The following is a 21,265-nucleotide window of genomic DNA, read 5'->3' as shown; positions in this document are numbered from 1 at the left end:
ATTGAGGCAGCAACTTACCATCCTCAGTAAATTAAGCAAGTAGGATCTTGCAACAAAGTCAGAACATAAAATGCAGCTATACCTGGAAGACACCTCTGAGAAATGGTCAATACCTAAGGATTCTAAATACTAGCATTAAAGCTACTCACCATAGGCAATTTATAAAAATCACATCAGAAATTAAACTTAAAAAAGGGAAAAGACACTTAAACAAGATGCAATTCCAGACTTCTATCTGGTCAAAGGCAAACCCAGGGCATGATGTGGAAAAGTCTGAAAGATACCAATCTGAACTTTCTGAAATATTAATAGTGGAAATTACAAAATAAATTAAGGGAATGCTTGAAAATTCAAATTAGAAGTAGTTTCTCATAAAACTATTGAGATGTAGTGCCCATATAAAAGACATGTTTTGTGACTTTAATTGAGCAGATACAATAAAAAAAATAAAGAAGACCTAAGGAAAATAATTAAAACCAAGAATGTCCAATATAGGAAGTAAATGGTCCTTTAAACAGATTCAAAATAATCAATAATATAGAAATTTCCATTGAACTTACATAGAGACGAATGAGCCAATGTCAGCACAGAATCTCAGACACCGAAGACAGGATTGTGGCTAGAGTTCATGAATAAAAAGATTTCTTAAAAATAACAAGGGTACAAGAGAAATCAATCAAACAGCTACTAAAGGATGCAAAGTAGAATAACAAAAAACTGAAAAGAGACAATTAAAAAGTGATATGTAGCCTGAATAACATAAGAAATATGTTCATAGAAGTCATGACAGGGCACTACCCTAGCATAGAAAAATAATTTGACATATAGTTAAGTAAGTATATAGAACTCCACATAGCCATGGTCAAAAAAATCTTCACCAAGGCAAATAATAGCCAAGATTCCTGAAATTCAACACAAGAACATAATATTGTTTTCTGTTAGAAAAAGAGAAACAATTCACCTATAAAAGAAAACACATCAGAATCACAACAAACTTCTCAACACAAACTCTAAACTCAAGACCAAGCTTAGCATGAAGTATTTCAAGCCCTATAAGAAAACAACCTCCAACACAGACTTATGTACTCTGCAAACTATCCTTCAAAATTGATTGATATATCAGATACTTAAGTGACAAACAGCACCTAAAGAAATTCATAATCACCAACCAATACTCCAAAACTTTGTAAAGGACATTTTAGAAAGAGATAAGGAATACAACTTCATGAACTCCAAGAGAATGAGCTCATCAGGCAAGGCAAGCAATTAAATAGAGTGGAAAAAAAGGGAAGCAACAACAGGAAAATAACATGACAAGCATAATTCAAGAAATATCAGCTACATCCATCAATGTTAATGGTTGCAATTCACCAGTCAAAAGAAGCAGACTAAGAGAATGGATCAAGAAGCAAGATCCAATAATGTGCTGCACACAAGAAATGCATTCAATTAAAAACTAAACTCATGGACTGAAAGTCAAAGGATGGAACACAATGCTCCAAGAGATAGGAACCCAGAAAAAACAGGGTAGCAATTCTATATGCAGACAAAGTGGATTTCAAGCAAACACTGAGTAAGGTGGAGAAAAAGGTGGTCACTATATCTTTTTAAAGTGAACAATACAAGTGGATAAGATAAAAATCTTAAGTGTATATGCACCAAATACTACAGCACTCTTTTATAAAACAAATAGTAAGGGACATAGAAAATCAAATAAGCACTAATACAAATGTACTGGGGGTACCAAAATTAAAAAAAAAATGGATCTAGTAAATATCTATCAAGTGTTCTGCTGAACAGCATCAGAATACAAATTCTTCTCAGCTGCACAAGGGTTGCTTTCTAAAGTATACCATAGGGGCTGGGGATTTAGCTCAGCAGCAAAAGTGCCTGCCTGGCAAGTGCAGGGTTGTGAGTTTGGTCCCCGGTACTGGAGAAAAAAAAAAAAAAAAAAAAAAAAAAAAAGTATACCATAAAGTCATACAAAGAACATGCTTAAATAAATGCAAAGGATTTAAAGTATCCTATGTATATTATCAGACCATAGTGCAATGAAATTGGAAAACAGTCACAAAAGAAACCATAAGTACTCCATAATGACATGGAAATTAAATAAAAACAATCAATGGGTCACAAATAAAATTAAAGAAAAAAATTAGACATTTGTTATAGTCAAACATTATGCTAATACAACATAGTAGAACTTATGAAACACAATAAAGCAGTTCTCTGAAAGAAGTTCTCAGTGATGAATTCCCATATGAGGAAAAAAGAGTGAACTCAAATAAAAAATTGCTGAAATTCAAGCTTTTAGAAAAAGAAGAGCAAGCCAAGCCCAAATCTCAAATGAGGGAAGAAATAATAAATATCAGAAATTAATGCAATGGAGACAAAGAAAACAATGCAAAGAACCAATAAAAGATTTGATTCTTTCATATTTTAAGTAAAATTGGCAAATCCTTAGTAAATCTTGTTAAGAAAAGGAGAGAAAGATTTAAATCAATGCAATTAGGAAACAAAAGGGTGAAATCATAACAGGTCTTACAGAAAACCAGATGATCATCAATATCTATTTTGAGACTAGTATTATAAGGGATAGAAAATGCAGATCAATGGACAGATTCCTAGCTATACATAAACTATCAAAGCTGAATCAAAATATACAAAAATTCTAAATAAACAGTTATAGTCAATGAAATTAAAGATGTAATAATAACCCTACCAACAAAGGTAAGCCCAGGGCTTTTAGGATTCACTGCTGAATTCTCAAAAACTTTAGAGAAGAATTAATGCTGTTACTTTGCAAAATCTTCAATGAAGTTGAAAGAGAAGCAATACCCTTTAATTCATCCCTGGAAGCAAGCATTACTCTGACTCCAAAATGAGAGAAGGACACGACCAAGAAAGAGACCTACAGGTCAATCTCCCTAATGAATATAGATGCAAAAAAATCCTCAATAAAATGCTGGCAAACAGAATGCAGCAAATCATCAAAAAGATTCTACACTAAGATCAAGTGACATCCAACCCAGGGATACAGGGATGTTCCATGATATTCAAATCGATAAATATACTGCATCATATTAACAGAGTCAAGGACAAAAAATATATGAGCATCTCAGGAGATGCAGAAAACACATTTGACAGAGTCCAAAACTTATTCATGATAAAAGCCCTAAAGAAAATTGGGATTTTTTTTTATCTTATTCTGGTAAAAGGCATCTATGACAAATCAGCCATCTATGACAAATCAGCATCCAACATACTAAATGGACAAAAACTAAAAGCTTTCACTCTAAAATCAGGGACAAGACAAGGATGTCCACTATCACGCCTTTTATGCAGTGTACCTCTGGAAACATTACTCAGAGCAATTAGACAAGAGAAAAAAAATAAAATGAATAAGGATAGGAAAGAAGAAATTAAATTACGGTTATTTACAAATGACATGATACTACACATAGACTGCCAAAATTCCACCAGTGGCTGGAGATTCAGCTCAGCGGCACAGTGCCTGCCTGGCAAGCACGAAGTTGTGAGTTTGATTCCAACAACAAAAAACTCCACCAAAAGACTTCTTGTTTTAAGAGCAAAATTCAATAACATAGCTGGATACAAATGAACACTCAAAAATCAATAGCCTGCCTGTAAATGAATGACAAACTCACTGAAAGAGAAATTAGGAAACCAAAAATTTTCACAATAACATCCAAAAAAATGAAATTCTTATGAATCAATCTAATAAAGAAAGGAAAAAGTCTCTACATTGCAAACTACAGGAATCGGAAAAAGGAAATTGAAGAGGATACCAGAAAATGGAAAGATATTCCTTCTTCTTGGGTAGTAACGATCTATATAGTGAAAAATGGCCATATACTCAAAATGTTTACACCGAATGAATTCAGTCCTGATCAAAATTCCAACAGCATATCTCACAGTATTAGAAGAAACAATCCAAAAATTAATTCTGAACTAGAAGAGGCTTAAAATAAGGAAAACAATTCTGGGGAAGAAAAGCACAGTAGGGGGCATCACAATATCTGACTTGAAAGTGTACTAAAAAGCTACTATAATTAAAAAATTCAAAAACAACATGGTACTGTCAAAACCCAAAACTAACAGAACTGAGGCTCCATGGAACAGAACATAAGATGCAGAAATAATTTTAGACATAGTTAAGCTACTTTATTTTGACAAAGAAGCCAAACATGTACAATGGAAGACAAATAACTTCTTTAATAATTGCTATTGGTAAAACTGGCTTTGCACATGCCAAAGATTAACTAGACCCATATCTTTCACCATGCACTAAACTAAAATTTAAATAGATAAAAATTCTAAATATTAAATCAGAAATAATAAATCTACTGGAAAATAGAATAAGAAGAAGTCTTGACATTGGTGTGGGCAAAGACTTTATGAACAAAGCCCCAATTACAAAGGAACTATTACAAAGAATTAACAACTGGGATATGATCTTATTAAAAACCTTTTGCACTGTAAGAGAAATGAACACAGTGAAGAGACAACATACAGTATGGAGGAAAAATTGCCAGCTGCCCCTAACATACAGGACTACTGGCTTAAAAGCATAAACAATTTAAAAAATTAGAAATCTCACATTTAAAGATTCAATCCCAAAATGAGTATCTAAATTGAATAGACAGTTCTCAGATGAAGAAGTATAAACAAGAAATAAATATATGAAAAAAATTTCAGAATGACAGGTCATTGAGAGATGCAAATTAAATCACCATTGAAATTCCATCTCACTCAGAATGAATGGCTATTGGGATGGGGATTTAGCTCGCAGGCACAGTGCCTTCCTGGAAAGCGCAAGGTCGTGAGTTGGATTCCCGGTACCTGAAAAAAAAAACAACAACAAAAAAAACCCAACAACAACAAAAAAGAAGGAATGGCTATTATAAGAAAATCCACCAATAAGAAATATTAGTAGGGCTACAGGGAAAAGGGAATCCTTCTTCATTATTTGTTGGAGTGTAGACTGGTGCAACCACTGTGAAAATCATTATGAAGATTTATCCCAAACTAGAAGTAGAGGTCCCATTGGACCCAGCCATTTTCCTGCTTGGAATCTTCCCAAAGGAATTAGAAGCATTGTTCCCCAGGAATATATGAATATGCATATTGAGGAAGCACAGATTGTAAATAGCAAAACCTTGGAAATAGCCCAAATGCTTATCAACTGATGAATGAATAAAGAGCATGTGGTACTTATATACAATGGAGTACTACTCAGCCATAAAGAAATATAATCTTAATTTTCTTATCCAATCTTGAGACATTCCTAGGTAAATGGATGCACCTTGAAATCATACTATTAAGTGAAATAAATTGGATAATCTTGTATAAATACTGCATAGTTTCTCTGGTGTGAGAAACCAAAGAGTAAATTAGGACCAAAGTAGATATTGTAAGATAGGAAGCAAATGTTCAAATGAGAAGGGGAACTAGGGTGGGGGAATGGGTGAAAAGAAAGAAAGGAAAAGAAAAAAAAAACAAGGAAAGAAAAAATGGAAGCAAAGCTTTGTAAATAGGGAGGGAAGAGGGGATGAATGGAAGGAAGTAAAATGGGAGGAAAAGAACCAAGATATATCAGGTACAGGTCCACTAAAGTGTGCCAATAAATTTAATTAATTAAAAAAAGAAATACCCTGGGGGCTGGGGATTTAGCTCAGCAGCACAACGCCTGACTGGCAAGCACGAGGTCATGAGTAAAAAAAAAACAAACAAAAAAATAAATACTCCTGAAAAACTGACCACATATAGTGTTCATATGATTAGATTCACTTAACTTTCTGCAAATATTGAGTTAGTATTTTGAACAAACTTTAAATTTCTAAATACTACTGCCTTATGTGCTAATTCAATCTAAGTAATTATTGTGACACTAATGATGAAATGTACACAAAAACTGAAATATATTTCTGGAAAGAAGCATATTTTCTAGAAACAATAGTGACTAAGGATTATTTTGATTAATTCAATAAATATAAGTTATAGAATAGCAAAAGGACTTCTCTTATCCTATGACAAATAGGTTATTTGGTTCATTACCTAATCAGTAGTTGAACTCTAAATATTTACAAAGATCCACGATATACTTAGCTATCTGAATCTATGAGCAATCAAAAAAACAACACGAATTATAAATAATCATGCAGAAGAAAATCTTACAATTGTGAAGGATATGAAATTTAAATTAGAATATGATATAATTTTTCAAAACTAAATGTTGATATACATGATTCTCATACATGGTTGGTAAATATATAAACCCATATAGCAGGTTTAGTGTACATTTTTCCAATTTCTGTCATAATTTTAATGAACTCTGCGGGAGTGAGCAATATTATGTTTGGCATGCATTGATATGTGAACAGTTGGAAGCATAGATTCATATCAGGATTTTTACCACAAAGCTTACTTTTCTAAGATAATGTAAGTATTCACTATATGCACATTTCCTCTCTTCTCTGCTAGAATTACAATTCCTATGTCATTGGCATTTTGGTCAACTATATGCCCCAAATTATGGTGTCTGCTATGACTGAGCAAAAAGCTTTTCATGCCAGTATCTGGTCACATCATTCAAGCTTCTCCATCTATCATGAGAAAGTTGTGTCCTTCATTCAATTTTTTTTTTTTATTTGTCTTTTTGAGACATATTTCATTATGCACTTCAGGCTGGCCTTGAACTCACAACGATCCTTCTGCCTCAGCCTAGTGCTGGGATTACAGGCATGAGCCGCCACGCCTGGCAAATGTTGTGTCCTTTAAAGGGCTCCTCTTAAAACTGAAAAGCAAATGCACTAAAACAGATGCAATTTATCTTTAGGGATGTGATTGATAAAATAAACCTATTGCTTTAAATTAAGATTTTTAAGTTAATTGATGCTGCAGCTCCACCTAACAAAAAGAGAGGATGCATCATAAGTAAAACATAAAACAAGATGTACAAAGTTATTAAATTTAACCTGAAACAAGAATCCACTCTCAAAATACTGCTGTTAATTGCGGAATTCACACAAAGGACTTTTGGCTTCGTTCTTTTATTTTGGCAAAGAGGTAAGCTGAATAATTTAACCATATCATCCCTGAAAGGCCACCATTAGACCTACTGTACTTCAGAACAAACCCAGGTCTATAGCCACAGGTTCTTACTAGCTCCTGTAGATGGCTTTTCTGAAAAGATCACTTTAATAAATTGTAATGATCAATTCACTGTTGATCTTGGAAATGACAGAATTTTCCCCTATATTTTGATCTGAATATAGTTTATGACGATAACCTCATTGAAAATGCTTCCATTTGGAAGGCTGTTCACTCTTACACGATCATGTCTTTCACTGTGCCTAGAATAAATTGGCAGTGAATTTTATTGTGAGAAGACACCTTACATCTGCAATCATGAAAAATCATCCCAGTTCCCTTATACTGTCACAGTTCAGGCATCGTTGTTATATGCCTGGATTCCAGCAAAAGTTATAGTGCTTTCTCTTCAGAGTATAGCACACCTTTAAAAAGTTTGTCAAATTACACTTTCATCAAATAAATGGAAGATTTCAAACAAATCCAGTTAGCCTATATCAAATTTTGGCATGAAATTTTTATATAAATTGATTTTCATCCAGCATGTGCCTCTTTTAGCTACTTTTATAAGACATTTGCATCCAAAGTCTGCATTCATTGCATTCCAGCTTTACCCCTGTGTTTGAAGAACCTTGTGTTTTTCCAAAATCGTTTCAAAATTCATAACATTCCAGACCAAACAAAATTATGATTTATATATTTTTCTTGAGAAACCAAAAAGTTTTCAGGTATGTGCATATTCTTCACTCTTAAGAATAAAATTTATCTTAACCTAATATTTTAAAGGAACGGTGAAATTATCCAGCACAAAATTTGCCCATAATTTCCGTTTTTACCCCATCAAGTAAAATCTTCTACATTCAATCGTGATTAATTGGCAGTGACACAGTACATGTGGGTTCAGAGTCCCAATTGAGCTTGACAATTTGAGCTCAAAATTACACAGAGAATTATCTGAGTCTGCTCTGCGTTTTCAGGCCCCCGCACTGTGTCTGCAGACTTCCTCACGGGAGCAGCAGGAAAGAAGAATGGAAGAGACGGGGAACTCCGTGCTGGGTTGCCGCTGTCTCTGAGGACTTGGTGTCTGCGGTGAGCAGTCTTGGGTGAGACTGCTGCCTCCTCCTTTTTATTCCTCCCATCTGTATGAAAACAATTTGCCTGCATTTGCTGGAAAATCAATATTTCCCCCTATTGCTTACTATTTTTAACAAAAACAAAAATTGTATATTTTATGTGGGTAAAAAGTGATGTCTCCATACGATTACACACTGAAATATTAAATCAGAGCAATTAGCATATCTATCATCTTGAACAACTTCCTCTGTGGTGGTAACATTTAAAGTCTGTTCGCTATCATGAAATATACAGTATTTGTCTAAAGCCACACCACTCTCAGCACGGCCAGTCCTGCCTGAAATATGCAATGCATCATTATTATCATAACTTGTGTCAGCTTGCTGTGCTCTCGAATACCACAACTTGTTTCTCCTGTTTCTTTTCACTCAGTGACCAACATCATACCTTTCACTCTCCACCCTGTCCCAACTTCTGGTAACGACCCTTGTACTGGCTACCCCTATGAGCTCTACTTTTTTTGCATAAATGTGAACTCTTTCCTGTTTAGTCACCCTGATGCCCTGGTGTCCCATGGAAAAACACTGACTGTGTTAATTGATGGAATCTGACTTGAACCTGGACAGTTCCAGGAGAATCTGATGTGGTCTTTGATTCCAGTAGAGGTTTGATGCTTCTCTCTAACCTGCATTCTTTTTACTCAAAGTGTTTTCTCTATTGTTTTTACTAGTATACTTAAAACAAAACAGCTTTTCTTCCAAAAGATGTCTTAATTGGTTTTTGGCTAATCATAGCTTTATTCAAGATTTTTCTGAAAGCAAAACCTTGATGATACAAGCTTTTTCTGAATTTTTACAATATTACAATATTACAAACAACAGGTAAAACAGAAACAACAAAAGCATCATTCAAAACACACTATGCAGGGGCTGGGGATTTAGCTCAGCGGCAAAGTGCCTGCCTGGCAAGCACAAGGTCATGAGTTCGGTTACCGGTACCGGAGAAAAACCAAAAAAAAAAAAAAAAAAAAAACGAAAAACACACTATGCACCATCCTTCTATTCATCTGCATGCCTGCTTTCCATCAATTCAATTTTTTAAGTTTCTCAAAAACATTTTGTAAGCCAGGCATGGTGGCACATGCCTGTAATCCCAGCACTCAGGAAGCTGAGGCTAAAGGATCATTGTAGTTCAAGACCAGCCTCGGCTACAAAATGAGCTTAAGACCGGCCTTAACTGCACAGCAAGACCATGTTTGTGATATTCAGGCTTCAGTAGTATTCAAAGGTGCAATTCAAACTAACACTAACACTGTGTGCTGTCTTAGGTAAAATTCAGACAAAGTCAGTTTTACATCCTAAGAAGATCTTTTGTACACATAATCCATCTTTGCTTTCAGAAAAAATCACAGCACATTCACTCCCTTTTGGGAAAGCTTAAGATGAACTATTTTGTACATCTCCTTTGGTCTTATTTTCTGGATCCTCTCTACTAATGATGGGTAATGATATCACAGTGAGTTGGAACCAAGGCCTATAGACATATGTGTGCAAATGGTTCACTGACAATTTCATTGCTACATTATTCATGTGGAAGTCATGGGCATTTGTAGCTCAAGTGAGTTCCTGAATACATCTAGACCTTTTGAAAAAAACTAGCAAACTATTTAACAGCAGATGATTTAATTAGAGATACAGCTATGGGTGGCATTTAATTCAAATGATCATGAATGAGAACAAAAGAATGAATTATTAGATTGTGTGCCTCTTTTCCTGACCCACCTTTTTTGGTATCTTCTAAGTTGCCTCTACTTCAGAGAAATCATTGAATGTGGTCCAATTTTGCTATTGGCTGGAGTGTGGCAAAGCTGTGTAATATATATGCAAGGGCCAATGGAATGGTACTTGCTTCTCTAAGCCTTACAACTGCCCTTTAAGTCCATGTCTAGAACTTCACTCTTTCCAAATTTACTACAGCACACATAACAGACTGATTCAAAAATTAATCCAAAAAAGAAACAAATAAGCCAGCATAACTTCTATAATTAAATTAAAAATAGAAAATGTGTATCACCAGATATCCAGGGTTATTTTACATGTCACAGTGAGCAAAGTGTAGCACTTGTAAAAATGTAGGTTAGTGAAACATAATATAAAGAGTCCAGAAAGACTCAAGCTCATATAGTTACCAGCTATACAACAACATCTGAATTAATATGGATCGTGGATATCCATGTGAAAGAAAAATATGAAGATTTTAAAAAGAAATTTAAGTGAATATTCTTTTGAGTTTTATTCAAGAAATTTACAGGAAATACTCAAGAGAACAGTAATAAAATACTGATTAATTGAATTGCTATTAAAAAAAAAAAAAAAACAGAATTCCCAATGGGGAAATACATTAAGAAAATATAATTCCTAGGACAGGATATTTGTGATTCAAACATACCGATATGAAGATAAAATAAAGCATGGCTACAAAGCAGTTAAGGTAGATAATTGATCAAGATAAACAAATAGAACAGACATTTCACCAAGCAGGTTTAGTGAGCATCCAATAAGCCTATCAGGAATATTTAACATGCAACCTCAGAGCCATTGAAATTGTAAGAATTGGAAAGTGCAAATGTTATCAAAAATAAGGAGCAACTAGAACTGCATGCCAGTAAAAATAACAAACCACTGATGTATGCAATAAATGAGATAAATTGCATTCACAATACTTACTGAAACAGTGAGATATAATACCGTGCACCTACATGATTTGCTCAGTCTTGAATTTACAAAAAATTAATATGTGATGATCAAAACTATGAAATCATTATCCAGTATAAATATATGAAGATGTCTTCTGGCAAAGTAAAACTATGTTGTTTTCACTTCTGTGTTGATTAGTCAAAGGTTAACAGTAAAATCATTAAGATTTAGATATGAGTTCTGCTGTAAGTAATATGAAAGTTTTAACTTAGTAAAAAGAACATAAATCTTAGCAAATGAACTTTGAAAACTTAGACCAGAATTTAAAGAAATCTATATATTACTCTCTATTTTATTGCTATTTCTTTACTAACCTATGGCACATTTCTAAAATGAAAGAAAGAAAATAAAATATGTACAATTATAAATAACTATACATGTGTCTACTCTCAAATATACATTCACACACACAACAAAATGTGTTATATATACATACCAACATGCATAAAGGAAACCCACTATTCTATGCAATTCATATATATAATTTAAAACAATAAAAACTTTGGTAACTTCTCAAAAAATTTGCTTGAGTTTCTTTTCAATTCTCAGCACTATATGAGCAATATATACTTAAAATCATATAAAATCAGTGTTCACCTCAAGAACTCATGGGAATTACAGAAGGTAGCAATCTCTTTACTAGAATCTGCAAGCTTCCTATGTAACTTTGGGGCTCATGTAGGGTCTTGGATATGGAACATTATTCTCCCCAACAAGTTTGATTTTGGAAAGCATATCATGTTCTCTAGAGTAAAACAGGCTTACAAACCCATATTTCTGAGCATATATCAGTATATCAAGAGGAGCTGAACTTTAAATCCTGCTTGTCACTCTCTACTATCACCAAGTTATTGGAGGCAGAGTAAGATTGCCTTATAAAGCACCAGAGAAGAGCTAGCTTGACACGATATACACTGGGACATCCTGCGGAAGAAGAAAAAGAGAAATGACAGTATTGTGTGTGGCTTTGTCACTGATTTTAATTTCCACTGTCACCCTTGGTTTGCTAAAATTATCTTTTTTCTTCTCTTCTCTATTCATGTTTAAAATCAAGGACACTAGAAGATTAGTTCTGACATTTGTGATGATTTTCTGGAACATTTATAGGCAAATACAAACAACTCAATGCACATTATTAAATTCACAAAGTGAATTGATTACAAGAGGCAATGAATGTTTTAGCTGTTTATGTTATGAATGTATTGTTAATCCACTTCAGTAAAATGGCATTATCTGCAGTAATATTAGTGAACATATGACAGGATTCTGCTTGGTGCAGATAAACAGGTGTTTGCTCCTGTATAGCACATGCCATCACTGGAAATTTAGGTATGCAGTGCTCATTTCCAGATAGGAATGGTGAAAACAGATGGTTTCACTTGCTTCTGAAGTGTATTCCCATGGCTTTCAAAGATCTAGGGGTAGCTTATGTTTCTTTTTAATTTCCCTTTCTCTAAGAGAGAAAAGAAAATGATTACAAAAACTCAAGTTGTTTGCTTTTATTAAAATAAAGTGATATCCTGGAACATTTTATTGTGTTTTCTTTTTATGTGATAGTATATTACAAGAAAGTCAAATGAAATTCAGAATACTGAAGTGTATATGTGTATAAGATATTTCTTCCAAAAAAGTTAATTTCTTCTAATGAAAGTTTTGATATCAGCAGAGACATAAGTCGGTTGTGGCTGTCTTTCTTTAATTACCAGAAAGAACTGCTGATAACTCTTACATATGTGTATATATTTACACAATAATATAACTATTTTTGTGGTGTCACATAAAGATGAAATAAAACTAAGAAAGAAAACAAGTTTTCAAGAGAAAATATTCTGTTCTCCATATTAATAATAAGGCAATTATATGCCTAAGTAAATAAGTACATATTTCCATAAAACTGCATCTTACAAAAATGATAAATTGGTATATCAACTTTACTGTCTCTATTTGTATATTTAAAAATAAAATTGTCTTTAAATTTATGATTTGATTAATTAATTAACCATAATTTGATTGATTATGAATAAACATAATCATTAAAGTTATTATACTTCATTTCATATGTCCAGTAATAAAGCACTTCCACAAATATTAGTAATTGCTAATATTCAAAAAGAAAATTTGGAATGAGTGTTTTTGTCACTTATTGATAATATATGAATGCTGTAACCTCAGTGCCAAGATCGCAGGGAATGCTTGTTTAGCGAACTTGAGTCTCTGGGTTCCATACCTCAGATAGCAAAAGAAATGGCCAAGTTGCTGCAAATGCCAACTACATGGAAGTGTTGGATGATCAAAAGAAACTGAAGTGAGGGCATTCAAAGCAACTGGACATTTCAAAAACCTTATTAAGATGACGTAAAATATTAGGATAAACGTTAATAATTTATACTTTGATTACTAATATTGACTTTAAGGATATAGTATTATTATTATTATTTTTTGGCACAGCAAAATTTGGGGATTACTTGAGTATTTTTTGGGCTATTCTTTGTAGCATTTAGTAATGCATTTCAAGAATACTTGACTTTTCTAAACGTAACAAGGCAAATGTCAGCAGGAGGATGACATGAGATCACTAAAGAATAAACTTGATTTTCTCTGAACTCTTTCTGAATGCTAAAATGAAACCAACCCAGAGATAATGAATGCATTAAAATTAAAAGTGAAAATTTTTCCTGCTCAGATGAACTCTAGTCTTGAATGTGACAAGACAGAACATTGCTAGGATACATAATTTTTCACAACAATCCATGTGTAAATCTGCATCTTGTTTGGAGCTAATAATGAGGATCGATGGGAAACAAATAGAGCAGAAATCATACTTATTATGTGAAGAAACTCTAAGTCTATATTAATAGAACACCTAACTGGACAGGAATTGGCACAATGAGTGAGTGGCTGTGCTATTTTCAGAAAAAGTGGACTTAAAGTCCACATTTTCAAACAAATGAATTTAATTACTACTATATCTACAGTTTTCTACCTGACAAAAAATAGATTGCAAATTCTCTTCAGGAACCTATGGAACTTTCTGAAAAACAAGACTACACATTATCCCAAAAAGCATGCTAAAATAAATACAAAATAAATTCTCCCATGGAATTTATGAGATCATTGTGCAATGAAAATGGAAATTTATAGCAAAGTAAACCCAGATAGTATGCAAAAATGTGGAGATTAAATAAATATTCTTTAATACTTGATAGGTCAAAGAAGAAATCCAGGAAAAACTGGTCATTCCACATTCCCACTGTGCTGCCGTTTTATCTTTCTTTTTCTTTTCTCTTTCTCAGGCCATCCATAACACCTCACGTGAGATGGGAGGCTGACTGCAGGGGTCCCTGACATATTTATATTATAGAAAATTCCTAGAATCACATGATAATTTAAGTAAAAATGTAGCTGTATCTATGATGCACAATGAAAGTACTCTTAAGAGGGAAATTTTTAGGTGTGAATGCCAACATCCAAAATGCAGAGTGAGCTCAAATAAATAACCTACTAAGGAACCTTAAGATCCTAGAAAAAACTGGGAACAATTTAAATCCAGAGCTAATACAAGTAAGGAAATTATGACCATTAGAGTAGAAATTAATAAATCAAGATGAGTAAAACACATAGAATCAATGTAAAAGAAAACTGCTACTAATGAAAATGGAAACAAATATCCTCAACAAGATAGGGGCAAACAGAATGTATTATAAATATCATTAAAATATTATCCATCATGAACAAGTAGGCTTTATTCTAAGGATAAATGAATGGTTCAACACATGCAAATCAATAAATACAATATATCACATAAACAGAAGCAAAGACAAAAATCACATATTCATCTTAATTGATGCAGAAAATGTCTATTACAAAATTCAACATCTGTTCATGATAAAAATCCTAAATAAAATAGATATCAAACAATATTATCTTAGTTTTATAAAACCTGCTTATGATAGCGGTCCTCATATTAAAATCATGAACAAGAAAAGGATGTCTACTGTCACTACTTTTATTCAGTGTAGTACTCAAAACTTTAGCCAGATCAATCTGGTTAGAAGAAAAAAGAATTAAGGGGTTATGAATAGGAAAGAAAGAACTCAAACTCTCCTTATTGTGAGACAAAAAGATCCTTTACATAAAAGACTAAAACATTTCTATAGAAAGATTATTGGAATAACCAAATTCAACAATATAGCAGCACACAAACAATATACAAAAATCGGTTCCTTTCCTATACATCAATAATGAAATTACTGAGAGATAAATTAGCAAACAATACTATTTGCAATAACTTTAAAAAATATTGGGGTCTAGGGATTTAGCTTAGCGGCACAGTGCCTGCCTGGCAAGAGCAAGGTCGTGAGTTCGATTCTGTGTACCGGAAGAAAAACAAAAAAACAAAAGAAAAAAAAAAGAACTACTTATAAATTAACCTAACTGGGGAAGTGGAAGACGTCTATAATGAAAAGTATAGTACTATGAACAATGTTTGATGATGAAATCAGAAAATGCACAACCAAGAGTGTTAAAGTGAGCACAGTTTCAAAGTTGAATGTGATTCTAACATTCTAACAAGATGCTAACAGTGTTCCTCAGAGAGCTAGAGAAAGCAATCACCAAATTCACAGGGGACCAGAAGAAACTCAGCATAACAAAGGCAAACCTGGGCAACAGGAACAAAGAAGAGATATTACAATCCTGAATTTCAGTTCATGTTGAGGACCACAAATTCACAATGGCTGACTCTGCATACTTCCCTAAAGGATAAATGGAGGTTTGAAATTATTCCTATCACCCTTTTGAGATTTCCCATTATCTCTGTAGGGGTGGCCATCCTGTTCCACTCACTAAGACTAAGACTAGGATCACTGAAACCAAAGACATTCCAGAGCCAGTTCCTTCTTAGCATAGAACCACCTCTGCCCACTGAGCCATCTGATAATCCCCTCGTTATATCCCCTCCTCAGTCAATAAATGCCAGGGTTCTTGCTGCCTCACAACCTTTTGTTCCTTGCAAACAACTGGTCATTCCACATTCCCACTGTGCTGCCGTTTTATCTTTCTTTTTCTTTTCTCTTTCTCTGGCCATCCATAACACCTCACGTGAGATTGGAGGCTGACTGCAGGGGTCCCTGACATATTTATATTATAAAATTAGTCAGAAAAACAGCATAGTACATGGCAAACACAGACATATAGATCAATGAACTTAATGTAGGTTGTAGAAATAATTTCATGCACATTTAGTCGTCTGATCTTTAACAAAAGGGCCAAAAAGAATGCACAGGAAAAAAAGTAGCCTCTGTAACAAATGGTGACAAGATAACTCACTATTCACATTTGGAAGATTGAGACTAGACCATATCTTTCATTATGTACTAAACTAAAATTCAAATGGGTCAGTAATCTAAATATTAAAATAGAAACAACTTACTGAATATAAAATAGGTACAACTCTTGAAGACATAATGGTAAGCAAGGACTTTCTGAACAGAAGCCCACTGGTCTAAGAAATAACACTGAGAAACAACAAATGGGATCACATAAAATTTAGAAGCTTCTGCACAGCAAAGGAAACAACCAACAGAGTAAAGAGACAGTATTCAGAGTGAGAATATATTTTTTGCTACCTACTCCTCAAACAGAAGACTAATATTTAGAATATATGAAGAACTCATGAAATATAGATCCCCAAATAAAAGACCTAGTCTAAAACGGCAATGGAAATGCATAGACACTTCTCAGTAGAAATACAAATGGACAATAATTACATTAAGAAAGATTTTTCCAGTGGCAGTTATAAAGCAGAAGTTCTTATGGTCTCTTGGAATCTAGGTTTCCTTATGGAAAGTATGCCACATATTTTTAACCTAAAGTAGATTTTGATGTCAACCCACATTTGTGGGTTGAGAAAATAATCTCTAAATCCTTGTATAGGTTTTCATTCTTTTATCCTTAAAATAAAAAAAGAAGATCTGTAAGATCCATCAAAAATTAAATATAGTGAGCATTATAAATGTTGTCTGTATTTGCATATTTTCCTGTTCTCCTTTCTCAAATGTATGTTGTTTTTGTATGGGATGAGTAGCCATTCTTTTAGACCTAAATACATTTATCAAGATTTCATGAACACCACTGAATCATAAACCAGGATTCCCATAACTGGAGCTTGACACAGTAGAAGGATAACTTTTTTTTTTTTTTTTCTTGGTGCACATGAGTAAGTGCATTTTCTTCAGTTGTGTAAGTGAGTGGTTGGTGTATGCCAGAGTGGATTCTACATCTCTAGTTGATTGATGTTTGACACTCAAGTTCAAATTCCATTTTTCTCTGTTTCTTTTCTCCAGTACCAGCCAATGTTTATTGAGTCATCCATCACTCTCTTAAAAACCCATGTACTTAAGGGGAGCCTTACATTACTCAACCCTCAAGGGACTTATCCTGGCAAAGCTAAGGTAGTTTAGGTGCTTTCAGTGCTGTACTGAGTCATTTGTTAAGGTCAAGGTATATGGAACAATTATGGTCAGGGAGACAGGTCTGCTGGCTTTTATGAGAGTAAACTGTGCAAGCTATACTGATGAGGGAGCTGGAGAGAACGAGAAAGACATGATCTCTTCCTCTTTCTGGATTTATCTTGTGTTTGAATATAATGTTTGAGCCACTGCAGGAAATATTGTTATTCCAGTTAAAATGAAGGCATTGCCAACTGACAGAGACAATGTAACTAGAAGATTAAAAAAATACTTGAATATTAACGATATCATTGAACAAAATGCAAAGGTACACATATATACATCTGGTCTTCTGCAAATATATAATGTTGAATTTTTCATTGTCCATGCACTGTTGCTGGTTTGCTGAGGCCCAAAATCAAAAACACTGCATCACTATACTCAAAGCCAAAAAATAAGCAACAACAAAGTATTGGACTGCACATTAAGGTGACTCAAATCTCTAAATATCAAGTACTTGGAAGAGAAAAAGTTATATTAAAAATATATGGTGTGTACCAATTCCTTATGGTGAAAGTAATCATTAGGTATTTCAAACACACAGTAATAAAAATGTTTAAAATGGAAAAACAAATCAGATGGCTCTGTGGGCTTATTCACTCTATGATTGATACAGAGGAGGGGTGGAAAGGCGATATGAGAATGAATCCTGAAAAAACTCCCATTCAACATCGCAAGTGCATGACAATCAAGCCAAAATATAAATTTGTTATACTTTTCATGAAAAACTGTCAGAAGAGTAGAAAAATGCTCAAAATGGGAAATACAAAGAATCCAAAAATGAGATCTCACCTTATTAAAAATCTTTTCCATAACAAAAGAAATCAACAACAGAGTGAAAAGACAACCCACAGAGTACAAAAAAGCTTTAGCCAGTTTCCCCTGAAAGGACTTTTATTTATTTATTTATTTATTTGGTGCTGGGAATCAAACTCAGGACCTTGCATTTGCCAGGCAGGCGCTTGTGCCACTGAGCTATATCTCTGGTCCTAGGATTTATGTTTAGAACAAACAAAGAATAGAAGAAAACAGACCCCTAAATTCAAATACCCAGTCCAAAAATGGGCATCTGAGATGAATATGCATTTCTCAGATGAGGAAATTCAAATGGCAAATAAATACATGAAAATGTTCAATATCTTTGGTCATTCATAAGATACAAACTAAAACAACACCGAGATTTCTTCTCAACCCAGAAAGAATGGCTATCATAAAAAATTCAACTAATAACAAATGCTGGGATGAATGTGTGCAAAAGGAACGCTTCTCCACTGTTGGTGGGAGTCGCATTACCCCAGCTACTCCCCTTCTATGTATCTTCCAGAAGAATTAAAAACATCATACCACAGCGATATATGTGCACCTATGTTTATAGCAGCAAAATTTTTAATAGCTAAATCTTGGAAACAACCCAAATGCACATCAACCAAGGAATGGATAAAAAAGATAAATCCATGTATCTAAATATTTATATCTATAGCTATATATTAATACATAATCATAGATAGATTATATGGATATAGATATAGCTATAGATATATAAAGATATATAAATATCACAATCATATATATATATATGATTATTACTTAACCATAAAGATGTGTAAACTGGAGACTTATCCGTAAATGGATACAACTTGAAACCATACTCAGAAGTGAAATAAATCAGACCTATATGTGTAAACATCATATTGTCTCACTAGTGTGAGAAACTGAAAGAGTAAATAAGACCCAAAATGTACAATAAATATTGTGAATTTGGAGAAAAATGTTCAACCGTAAAGACAAACTGTGAGGGAGGAAACAGGAAAAAAAGAAAGGGAAAAATCAAACTACATATTTATACAGTTGATTTCTCTTAGTTCATTGAAAGAAATGTTTGTGCTAATATTATTTGGACAAGATAAGAGGCCTAGGTCTTGTATTCTGAATAACTACCATGAAGACAACAATACAGAGTGTATTAATTATTGTAATTCTATTAAACTGTTTTGAAACTTTTTTTTTATTCACCTTAAAACAAAAATTTTGCATGGGAGGCTAGTACAGTGGATGTACTTTGCCCCTAAGTAAGCACAATATATACATAGGAATTCAGAAATAAGGCAGCTTTTATAATTGAGACAAAATTATAACCCAAAGGAGATGATTCTAAAATGTAATTGAATGATTAATCCCATAGTCAGTTTCAAAGTTGTGTAAAACTGCATGATAATCTCTGTCTTGCACAGGTGGCAAGAGAGAAAAGTGAAGAGTTTGGGCACCAAGAAGAACCTTAAGTCTGCTCAACATTGGGTTCCTCAGCCACAGTAGATCTTAGGAGAATGAGCACTGTGTGTACAGGTGAAGGTCAACATCTCTTTGATGGGAAAAGTAATATTTTGAAGACTACTGGAGGCTTTCTGTGTATTATTACTCTGAAAATACCATGAAAACATGTTCAGATGAAATTGACTTCCTTTAGTCTGAATTCTTTATATCTTTTAGTCTTAAAAATTTTTCTCAGTTAGTACACTACTGTGTAATCTTATGGACATTTATACATACTGTCCTATTGTCACTCTAAACTATAACTTCTATATGATTAGAAAGTATATTTTTATAAGGAAATGAAACTATCAGGTTTCTGAAAAATTCATTTTTTCAAATGAAATGTCCCTATTATTTCCTAAGAAGGGGGAAAATCGGAACTCAATTTTGTGTAGAATTCATTTGTTAGAAAAATAAAACTAATGACAGAGAGCAGAGTATTATTTTTTACTTTAAAAAAGGTTAAGTGTTGCAAACATACATTAATACATCACTAAACAGGAAAGGCACATGGACATTATTTAAATTCCTGAAATCCACTGGCATCTAGCAGTGGTAACATCATAAGAAAAAGAACATGCAAAAAGCACGGACTACCAGGGAAAAAAGGCAATATCTAAAATCAATAACTACTACCTACACTCTAAAGAGAATATTGTATTAATATTTCAAACTTAAGTCTATTTGCACTTGGAAACTCACTGTTCTCTGTATATTTTTATTCATAGTTATGTATTGAAGAATATTCAACTTTATATCTGCCCAATTAATTATATGAAATTATGATGCTAAGGCACATGCCAGATTTATGCTATTTATCACAAAGAGTATTTCTCAGGCATTTGGTGAAATTTTCACATTATATTTTGTTACCTCTGCAGTTCACACATGTACACACACTGGGAATAATGAGAGTTTTAAAATGTGTTAAGTTTTGCTTTCCAATAAATTTCAATATCAGCATTGATCACTATAAAATACTTCAGTTAAGGATTATTTATTTGCTACCCCAATTAATTTACAAGAATATTTAGAAGAATAAGTCTATTTACTTGGTTATATAAGCAGACAATTTCTTTAAAAAACTGACAGCATGATTAATAAAAATGAATTTAATCATGTTTAAAGAACCAGTAGACTACATAAAAAATACCCCCCCTCAAATTTTGGTTTAGAAGTCGTTTTTTTTACATTGTTGAGAAAATCATTTAGTAGTGCTTATCCTGTCATGTTGTGGGTGATTATTAATCAGTATTAAAAATAACCATCTAGCAATGAATAGTTATCAAATCCAGATTTGTTTTCCTTCTTTTTTTTTGTTTTTTTGTTTTTTTCTCTGGTACCGGGAACCGAACTCACGACCTCGCGGTTGCCAGGCAGGCGCTTTGCCACTGAGCTAAATCCCCACTGTACACTTTTACTAATTTCATTCTTTTGAAGAGTACAGAGGACTATCACCCCTGTTCTTATTCACAGATATTTTTTTTTGAAAAATCCTGCTAG

Source organism: Chinchilla lanigera, unplaced genomic scaffold (assembly GCF_000276665.1).
Source record: "Chinchilla lanigera isolate Chin_1 unplaced genomic scaffold, ChiLan1.0 scaffold00001, whole genome shotgun sequence".
Lineage (NCBI taxonomy): Eukaryota > Metazoa > Chordata > Mammalia > Rodentia > Chinchillidae > Chinchilla > Chinchilla lanigera.
This window is presented reverse-complemented; position numbering follows the sequence as displayed.